Genomic DNA, 12,250 nt, shown 5'->3' on the forward strand with positions numbered 1-12,250 from the left:
ATAAATATTAATATTATATGTTATATTAATAATATAATATAAATTAATAAATAATATAACATTTTAATAAATATTCATATTATATATTATATTAATAATATAATAAATTAATAAATAATATAATATTTTAATAAATATTAATATTATATATTATATTAATAATATAATATAAATTAATAAATAATAGATAATAAATTAAATCATTCATATATTTCAATATATAATTGTTGAGATATTATTGAACGTAAGTTATTACGAATGGTAAATTTACTATGATTTCACGAGTAAACATTAGATTTTATGAGAATAACGTTCTGGTAAATTCACATACGCACATATATATATATATATTTCTTTGCAATGAGAATGATCGTACAAAGGAATAGATTATGCGTTTCTCGTCGAAGGACGGAATTTACTCTTGGTCTACGGGTTCTGTCGAGTCAGAGAAAATACCATTAGAATAGTCCATTAAAACCACCATTAGAGGAATCGATACTCCCTTGACACGTTACGAAGTCAAATCTCGTAGTATAATCGGCAAATAGGAAACCCATAAATGTGTTTCTTCTTCTCGTTAAAATAGAAATACGTCAATGCCGAGATTCATACGATTGAAAATACGTCGTTAAAATAGGATACACGTAGTAACGATTACATCGTTAAATGAATTCAAGGATATATTTGGCTAATTATCTATATTGTTTTGTTGTATTATTATTATTATTATTATTATTATTGCGATTATTTTCGGAGAAAATAAAAAATATATACGTCGAATATTATCTTGTGATATTTTTCGAAAATTCTTTCAGGGAAAGATTGAATTATATTTCTCTCGATTTTATTGTATTTATTTATCAAAAGTTATGCGAAGATATTAATTTTTGTTTACTTGATTATTGATTATGATTTTGAAAAAAAATTGTTAAAGAAACTTTGAGATATTTGAGAACTATTAAATAAATTATATTTTGAAATAAATATTCACGATATTTATAACACGATGAAATTATAAAAAAATATATTATCACAGGAGAAGAAAATAATTGTGTGCATTAATTAATTCGTATCTATAATATATTTAATACGAATTATTATTTCAAACATAAAATAAAAAAAAAACGAATCTATTAAAAAAGGAAAATAAAATGATATAAATTGTCTCATATATACTACGTATACTCACACACACATGTTAATATTAAAATTCAAATAGACGCTTGAGATATTTCGTGAAAAGAAAAAAGATTAAAAAAAAGAATAAAATAGTTATTGTCATCGAGAAGATAATAATAATAATAATAATAATAATAATAATAATAATAATAATAATAATAATAATAATAATAATAATAATTAACGTTATTTCGAATGGTAATAATTTTTTTCGTTCAAACGTGTCTTTATCACTTAATTATTACTTCCATTTATCTTTCCCCGAACTTTATTAATATTTCTTTTCGAGGAAGAACAAAAGGGAAGTGCTAAAGAACATTATAACGAAAAAAGAAAAAGAAAAAGAAAAAATTGGTAACGTTTATGTCGCGTTACCGAGCATATCCAACTATGTGGATCACAAAGCGTGGTAACAGCTAGACGATTCTCGAAAAGGCCATTAGCTTCGGCATCGCGAAAGTGCTTTTTTATGACGAGAATAATGTAATAATGTAATATAATGTAACGTACTTGAAAAACTTATACACACACACGCACATATATTACATACGCGGAAGAAACTTGATTCGATTCTTGACACGACACTGAACAACAACTGTCTTTTTATTTTTTTGTCATTTCTATCACAATGATAATGATAATGATGATGATGATGATGATGATGATGGTGGTGGTACAGAAACTTGAATGGTTTTTTTTATTAATCCTCTTGCTAATGGCCACCGAAATTAAGATAAACCTCTCTTTTGCTATGGCAACGAATTCAATAATTAATTACTTGCTTTTTATCTCGTTTAATGTGACACAATTTAGTTCTCAAGAAAATTCAATTCATTTCTTAACTTGCCGTCACACATTTCTTTCGTATACTTATGTATATTATTAACGGATAAAAGTTTCGAATCAACTAAGTAAATTCAGAGAAACAGGATATTAGCGAGGGGTAGAGGTGGGAGGGGTGGGAATGAATACCTTTCGAGTAATCGAGGTAGAATTTATTTGTAGCAAAAATTATTTTACATTTGTTTTTGGTTTTTTTTTTATCAAGGAACGAATATTTCTCTTACAAAATTTATAATTGAACATATGAAATAATATATTAAATTTTCAATATATTGTGTGAATTTTGTCAAACGATTAGAAATACTTTCGATTGGTATATAATAAGTAAAAAAAAGAAAATAAATAAATAAATTTTGCTAAAGATTTGTAAATTATTTTGTCATGGTTTCTTTAATTTCGATATTATTGTTAGAAATAATGTTATGTTTTCATAGTAATGTACTTTCGTCGTGAGGTAGTGAAGTTTAAACGTGAATTTTATCAAGTTTTTCTATGGTATTCTATAAACGATGTGCTATGGCGAATGGTAGAATGGTATAAGTACCAACAACTATACTACTCGTCGGACTAGTTTATCCACAATTACTGAAAGTAAGAGCAACGGAATGCAGAGGGAAGAAGTATGAGAAGAGTATGAGAAAGAAAACGAGGAGAAGGAGGATGAAGAAATAAGAAATAAAAAGATTTGAACAAGGGAAAAGTAGAGAAAAAGTGGACGACGATCGATCGATATCTATACGGCCCTGAAAACGAACCTCAATAAAATATCTTGAATACTTTTAGTATAAAAGAGAAACGTGATTCAGATATAACTATCTTTCCATTTTCGAGGAACACATTGTAATTATGCGATTATGGAAATGTAATTATCATAACTTTGATCATTTTTATTTCACATTTATAGTATTTTTCTTTGTATTTTTATATTGGACATTTAATTTAACACTATCGAGAAAATAAATTCGATTTAGTTTCTTTCCATGTTTTTCCCCCTGCCTCCTCCTCTACCTTCTCCTCTTCCTCATTTTATGTCTAAAATAATTATTTATCAAATAGAATAACGTCAAATTTGATTTATAAATAGAAAGGGGGCCAGGGGCGGGGGAAATAAGGATTGTTTTAATTTTTATTATTTGTAGGATTATTTGTATCGAATTAAAAGAACAAAAAATTGAATACACTCAACAATATTAATATAAATATTATATTATAGTTTATACTTTATTAGTTATATGTCACCGTGTATATATATCTTGTTTAAATTTTAAAAATATATCTTAAGATATATTGCATTAGCAGTTACAAGCAACCATCATAGTGTGATGGTCGTTTAAAACAGGATCACAGCGGATACTCGTTTCTCAGGAAGTTTATTACAAGATAAAAATAAAAATAATATGTTTCCTCTCTTTCCACACTGACATAAGTATTCTTACATTCTTGTGTTTTACATTGGTACCACGATAAAAAAAAAAAAAAAAAACCCCCTTAGCGAGAATAAACCGCGCGCAAATCTACGCGAAAAAATAGGAGAAAAAATGGGGGAAAAAATAGGGGAAAAAATAATCAAACGAAGATGAAGAAGAAATTGTAAATTGGTTTTGAAAAACATCAAAAATAAATCAAACAATAGGAAAAAAAAGAAAAGAGAAAATTTCAAAAAAATTAGACACAGGTGGTATATTTACAAGAAAAAAAAATTGTACAATTTTGAAAAACAAAAAAAGAAATAGAAAATTTCAAAAAAATTGGATACAGGTGGTATATGCACGTGTATACAGGTGGCATGGTCCATGACCTGGGCGGAGTCATTTCGCGGCCTTCGAAGGGACGGCAAAGAAAAAAAATGTAAAAGTAGTAGTGGTGAAGGGGGAGGAGGGGAGGGGAAAGGAAGAAGAAGAAGAAGAAGAAGAAGAAGATGCGACCGCGAGCATCGGTAAGGGAGTGCAAAGATCTCTCAAGGACGCCACTATACTTCTTTACCGTCCTTGTCTCGCTTAATGAGAAGAAACCCTATGAACGCACGTATGGGTATAGTTGTTATTATAGGTACTTCTTTCGCGTATAAGTTTAGCTTTGTAACGCTCGTTCAAGGCCAAATCCTCTCTTTGCAAAGAGAATGACTACTCGTATTTGTGAAAATACGAATAACGTGTCTCGAAGATATTCGCTTGTTTTTATTTTTTTTTATTTTTCACATTAATTTTCTGCAAGAAATTAATGACCATTGCTTGGTGAATTTTCATCAAACTTTATTCGAAATAATATCTGATGCACGTATATGTGATACGGTACGTTTATTTATTTATTTTTTTTTCTTTATACATTTACGAATATATTTTGGAACGTTTTATAATATTTTCTGATAAATTTTGGAAATATTTCTTTTGATATATAACGCATTTGTATTATTAAATTTTGATCGTTAGACTTTTGATAAGAAAATATTATCGTTTGAAAATTGTCATAAATAATTTAATATTAATATGTATAATATATAAGGTTGAACGTATTTAAAAGTATATTTGATTTAATTGCAATACAATATTATTCTTATGTATAAACGGTTTAATATTTTTATTAAAATAATGAGGAAGAAGAAAAAAAAGAAACAAAAAAACACCCAAACAATATAAGATAAATTACAAATTATTACAAATGTAAATTGTTGATTTGAAAAAAAGAGTTGCAATAGTTCTTATCGATCTATTTCGTGGAAGAAGAAGAAGATGTTTTCACGTAGTACTCGTCGTTTCGTGTCTTTGACCTGTGCGTCGTGTAAGATAATAAAATAAAATAAAAAAAGTATAAAAAAAAAGAGGAGGGAAGGAAAGAAGATTCCAGTCCTCTTCTTCTTCTTCTTATTTTTCTTTGGACTCCACGACATTTCTCTGCCAAGGTTGTCGTAATGAAGGCTAGTTACGTAGTACGAAGGAACGATGGAACGTAGAAACGACGGAACGAGGGAACGAAGAAACGCAAAGCAAAGAAAAGCAAAGAAAAGCAAAGAAAATGAAAAGAAAACGAAGTGAAGAGAAACCATAATAGCCAAGAGTCGATATTCCACATCCCCTTTTGATTTATCACGAACGTCCTGATTTATTTCACGGTGTCTGCTGATTAATCTACCTTGCGGCTTCGGTGACGACCGTCGTTCCAAGTTCATACGTTTCATTTTTTTTAGATTGTATTATACATACATACTTACTTACTTACTTAACGTCACGCTCGCTTAAACATCCACGAATACATACATACATACATACGTGCGTCATTTCGTTTGTCTTTCTACCCTCGTAATCGAGGATGTTCCTCATACCGTGACCATCCACGGAAATAATAAATTCTATTTTACTTTCTTCGCACCATTATTCAAACATTATTATCATTTTATCTCGATTCTCAAAGGATGCGATTCAAATCAAAATTTCATTTAATCTTTGGATTTAACTTTGGATAGAAATATTTGTTCGATATCTTATCGTTAATTGGAGACCAAGAATTTAAATAGAATTATATTTTTTAATAAGGTTTATAGCTTGATATTTGTCGTATTGGTATATTTTAAATAAATAATATCATTTAATAAATATATTTATTGTATATTTTTATTATATAATATTATTATTTATTATTATATATATATATATTTATTATATAATATCATTTATATCATTTGACAAATATATAATAAATATAAATTTATTAATCGTATATCATATAATGAATATGTAATATTTTTAATTTCTCATCGATATATGAAGAAATGTCTGTAATAAAATAGTAAGTAAAATTAAATATCCAAAATATGTGGATAATTAGATATTATATAACGATTATTTAAAGAATCATGAATATTATAATGAAAATACTTTACGAGTACAATAATTTGATACTATTATTTATACTAAAAAGAAAACAACAAAAAATAATATAACAAATATAATAAATAATATTTTTCATTGTGTGTGTGTGTGATAAAGTACAATATTAATGTAAAATACCGTACATAAATATAATATTTAGTTGTCATTAATACTAAAGAAATGAATAGCAATATGAAACAATGTCTAAGTTTCTCACGACTTGTAATATTCGTAAGGTAAGAAAAGAATATCTTTTAAAAAGGTCTTCCCTCACAATGAACATAGTTTCGCGATTCTTATATCGAGCATGTAATTGTTTTAACTGTCTAGTCCTGTGGTAAAAGATTTAAAACATATACACCTCTTCCCATCATCACCATCATCATATTATCATCCGTTTTCATTCGCTAAGAAACTCAGAACGATCATCATCGAGATAATGTTCTACGAGAACGAAAGAATTTCTGCACCTTTATTTCCGAGAATAAAAGAATAATAATAATAATAATAATAATAATAATAATAATAATCATCATCATCATCATCATCATTGCAATTTCTAGTTCATCTACTTCTTTTGAAATCGTCCAATCGAAATTGATAATCTCAGAATAGTTACAGATAACGTTTGAATTTCTTTCTTTCAATATATTTTATTTCTACCACCATTTCTATTCACCCACATAAAATAATAATAATAATAATAATAATCACTATGTGTTCTTTGATCTAACCGCGAATGAATTAGACGTGATAAAATCGACAAGGTCGATATCCAAAACGACGAATTATTATCGAGAATGATCGTCATCAATAATGATTGTTACTAAATTAGAAATGGCGGAAGTTCATTTCATTGATACACTCGCGAATATAAACACGGATCGTTGATTAACATAAAACTCGTACGTGTTTCCGTCTTGTCTTATTCTAACGTCATCGTATAACCAACGTGAGAATTATTACAATCGAAATATCATGATTCATCGTTGTAAATTTAATTAAGCGTAGGACGATTTAACACACACACACACATACACACAAGTACGTATATATTTATACATATATATGTAAGATTTATGTGTTGTACTATATATATATATGTATATGTTTTACGACTGTTGAAAAATATATTGTATATGTGCAGAGGGGGGTGAGGTGGAGAGAGGAAAGTTGGGGGAGAAGGGAGGATTTTATAATAATCACAAGTTGCTCGAGTTAATTGGCAAGGGTAGGCAGTTCGTAACGAATGTTTTTTCTCTTTGGTTCTTTTTCTTCTTCTTCTTCTTCTACTTCTTCTTCTTCTTCTTCTTCATCTTCTTGTTCTTGTTCTTTTTTATTTTTTTTTTTTTCATTCACGGCCGATACGATTAACCACGAGTAATTACCGGTGATTCAGTGAACAATTAGATCCAATGCATAATATATTTTCCATCGAAGCATGACGGTCTTCCGTGTAACGATTGACTGAAACTACGTTATAGTGTAGGATAATTATTGTTTATTATTACAAAATAGAAATACCTCGTGTTAGGTAGACTCGGTTTCATTGAGAAAAAAAAGAGAGAGAGAGAGAGTTAAATGTTAATTTGTATCGAAGGATAATCCGTGAGAATTTAGAACGAGTATGAATATTAATAATATGTTTGTTAATAATATTTCTTTAAGAAGATAATGTAAATGATATTTAATTGGAAAGGAATCTCTATCGATGATTGGTTTACGAATTATTTCATTTGAATAATAATCAATGATTATATATTGTAAGAATGAAATTTCCGGTTTGATCGATACTCATATTAACGAGAAAGTATATTAATATTTATAACTGCGATATTATCGCTATTATAATATTGTGTAAAAAATCCTTGACGAATTTTTATATACCTGATCAATCTATAAACAAATAATATAAGATATCTATTCGTTATTTTTATTAAATGCAAAATGGAATACCAATGAATCGTTATTAATGTTACGATAAACAAAATGTAATCAATCAGGTGCGCAAGAAAAAACCTGTATAACTATATGACAGAAAGAAAATCACGAATACTAATACACTTTGATCGTATAACAAAGAAACAAAACAAAATATAATTAAAATTTACAAATAATTACTGACATACTCTAATAATATTAACGATATACCTATATCTGATTATAAATTAACCATTATTTAATAATAAATTTAAACAAGGTTTGTGCCAATCTAATTTCGTAGTTTAAACTAAACTAAAAATAAATAAGTAGACACCACCTTTTTACGTTGATTTAAGCAAAATATAATAAACCAATTGTGCTACAAAATTTGTATAACTATACGAAAGAAAGAAAATCACGAATACTAATACACTTTGATCGTATAACAAAGAAACAAAACAAAATATAAATAAAATTTACAAATAATTACTGACATACTCTAATAATATTAACGATATACCTATATCGAATTATAAATTAACCATTATTTACTAATAAATTTAAACAAGGTTTGTGCCAATTTAATTTCGTAGTTTAAAATAAACTAAAAATAAATAAGTAGACACCACCTTTTTACGTTGATTTAAGCAAAATATAATAAACCAATTGTGCTACAAAATTTGTATAACTATACGAAAGAAAAAAAATCACGAATACTAATACACTTTGATCGTATAACAAAGAAACAAAACAAAATATAAATAAAATTTGCAAATTACTGAAATACTCTAATAATATTAACGATATACCTATATAGAAATTTTAAATTAACCATTATTTAATAATAAATTTAATCAAGGTTTGTGCCAATTTAATTTCGTACTTTAAACTAAACTAAAAAACAAGTAGGTAGACAGTTAAGTCGCGTGTATCTCCGGCCTATCCACGTTGATTTACAACTTGGCGGAAGGTTGGTAGAGACTTCAGGCTCGTGACGTAACTATAGCTGAATTGACCTCGTGAGTTTCTCAGGACCCCCAGTCGCTTTAGATCCAGGATTTCCAGGCATTACGGGTCATCCTGGAACTTCTACGTTGGGTGCAACCCTTTTCCTCTTCCTTTTTGCTTCTTCTTCTTCTTCTTCTTCTTTCTTTCTTTTTCTTTTTATTCTCGTTAATCTCGTATCTCACAATGCTATGCAAATCCTTACCTGGCTGACTAGAACTACAACACTGTGCCCCGAGGACTCACGTGATCGAAATTGTAGCATCTTTAGCTTATGGTTTTTTTCTTTTTTTTTTTATCTGTTCACTTTCTTCCTTATAATTTTTTTTCTTTGTATTTTATTTTCTTTTATTTTTTGTATAACATATTCCTCACGAAATTACACGCATTATTATGTCTGATTTAACTCGGGTTAGTTTAATATAAACATTATGTTTCCTCGAGAAATGTTTCTATATTACCTCTTGTCATAATTATTATTATATTCATGGGTGAGAATTTGATGATTTCATATGGATTTGATCTATACCTTTCCTTTTAAGATTATTCAATGTATGTCAATGTGTACGTGTGTGTGTATGTGTGTGTAATATATAGATTATGTTACCGTTCGTAGAATACTTAACTCGAATAAATTACAATCGAATGAACAATCTTATGAGAAACTATCAACCTTGGAATAAGAAATAAACGTATATTTTATACGTAAATCTTATATCGAAGATTTCTAATCGTATTTTAAGATCTGCTTTATTGGGATTCTATATATAAGATACAGTTAGATGAACGTTATACAGATTAAGTGTTTAATATGAAAATATGAAATTAGTATTTGAAAAATATCGATGTAACGTGTTAAGATATTTTTGTTTGTTGTCTTCGAATTTATGTTATTATATAATAATTAATTTGTATATTGTATATAAAATAGAAAAAAATACTTATTATAATATATTATTCTTTTTTTTTTTTATTCGAATAATGCATTGCATTAGGATATCATTCATAGTCAATTCCGAGTTCATCGAACCTAACTGTATCGACTATTGTGTAATGATCGTAACTAAACGAATAGAAAAGGATTCATTTATTGGACAGGTAATATTAATTTTCTTTCTTGCTCATTAACTAAACGATTTAATTATCTAACTATATTCTTCTATAATTACGATGAACGAACGTATTAATAATTTAAAAACAAACTAGATAAAATATTTTCATTTTTCATCTCGTACCTCGTTTAATTTAATCGAATAAAAAAAAGAACACATATTATATGAGGGATTAATGAGACAATGAAAAATAAGTTTGTACTTTTAATTTCGTTTTTAAATATAACATCACGTACTATAGTACTAATAATACTAGTAATATTATTATAGTATAGTACTAATAGTACTATTTATTACTATACTACTTTACTCTTATAATATTATGTAATACTATAGTATTAATATTATAAGTATTATTATTTTAATTAATTATAATAATTTAATTAATATAATAACAAATATTTATTATAGTAAAATAATAATAAACAAAATTTGAATTATTATTAATATAGTACTATACTAATAATACTAGTATTATTTAAGAATAGATTTAAGAATAAATAAGATCAAATCAGATAAATAGATTTTCCTCCTTGTGTATCGTGAATGAATGATAAAAAAAATAAATAGAAAAAAATAATACAGTACTATACTAAGATAATACTAGTACTATTATTACTAATAATAAAAAAAAAATTAGTAGTAATAGTAATAGGTAATAGGAAAGTTAGATTTAAGAATAAGTAAGATCACGTAATGGACCATTATTTTTGTTGTTGTTATCCGAATACCTTTAGATTTTCCTCCTCGTGTATCGTGAATGAAAGGGGAAGGATCGTGGATCGCGTGCAAGAACGAAAATCAAGATCATGATCGCATACCGAGCGTAACCAACGATAGATCCCAAGTTTTTAACGCTCGAGGTCAGGTGCGTGGTACTCGTGAAACACATCAGATGCGTTTTGTAAAATCGATCTTGCTTTATCTCTCTATACCTTTCTTATGATAATATACTGATCCTTTTCGAGATTTCGATCTTAATCGATCGATCTTTACCATATGGTTAAATTTTAAAAACATTTTTTTACGTATTCGTCAATTCCTCAACGTCGGTTTCGTATTTTTGTTTGGTTTTTCTTTTTACGAGAAAACATCAAAACGGATTTGAAAATGTTTGTTTAGAGAAAAATATACATTTATCTTGGATATATGTTATACATATTTTTATTAATCTCGGCAGGGTGGGGGGAGGGAACTTTAGTATTATATTATATTTATTATATCTTTGTATTTCTCTAATTTTGCACAGTGGATTTTGAATTTCAATTGCATATTTAATACATATTTATATATATTTTGTTAAATTTTATTTTTGTTTTTTTTTTTATAACAAATAATATTTAATTAGGTATATGTAATAAAATAGATAGGGTTTTGCCTTGAGATAATTTTCTTAAATCGATAGAAATTATTTTAGTCGAACCAGTAATAAAATATTCGTAGTGTGTACTTATTATTAGTTATATTAAAAATATTTCATATTTTTTTTTTTACAAATTACTATAGAAATTATTTTAGTCAAACCAATACCAAAATATTCGCATACTCGTTATTATTTATATTAAAAATATTTAAATTACAATATTTTGATCAATCTAATAATAAAATATTCCTACTCGTTATTAGTTATATCAAAAATATTTCATTTTTTTATTTCTTACAAATTCCAACAAATTATTTTGGTCAAACCAATATTCAAATATTAATAATAATTATCACTATATTCGACCTTGATTTTATTTTAAATTCAATCCAATTGAAATTCCACGACTTATCAATCCTTCTCTTTCCCTCTCTTTCATCATCCACACACACCCATACATATATGCATATACATATATATTCATTAAGCATTCCAGGCAAAGTATGCCAGAGGAATAACAGTACTTATATCGTGTAAGGAGACACAGAAAGAAAACAAGAATGAGAGAAAGAGAGAAAGACGATCCATCTCACTTTGATGATCCTAGCAAAGCAGTTAGGTCAGTGCCACCTTGAAATTTAGTGTCACTTTGGCTCGTGGTACCGGATCGAAACGATGATCAACAGAATGAATAAGACAGAGAAGTAAAGAGAAAAAAAAAAAAAAAAGGTAAGAAAGAGAGAGAGAGAGAGAGAGAGAAGAAGAAGAAGAAGATTTGCGGTGTGTCTGCGGTGAAGTCAACGTAAAATTGGCTTGTCTCGTCTCTGAGGTAACAGCCAGTAAGAAGTGAGAAGGATGAAGGAAAAATAAGATTAAATGAAAAAGAAGGAAAGCAAACGAGAGACGATCTTTCCGAACGTATAACTACATCACAGCATCTCATCCTTTCTCTCTCTCTT

The sequence above is a fragment of the Polistes fuscatus genome, unplaced genomic scaffold, assembly GCF_010416935.1.
Source record: "Polistes fuscatus isolate 324 unplaced genomic scaffold, CU_Pfus_HIC Scaffold3, whole genome shotgun sequence".
Lineage (NCBI taxonomy): Eukaryota > Metazoa > Arthropoda > Insecta > Hymenoptera > Vespidae > Polistes > Polistes fuscatus.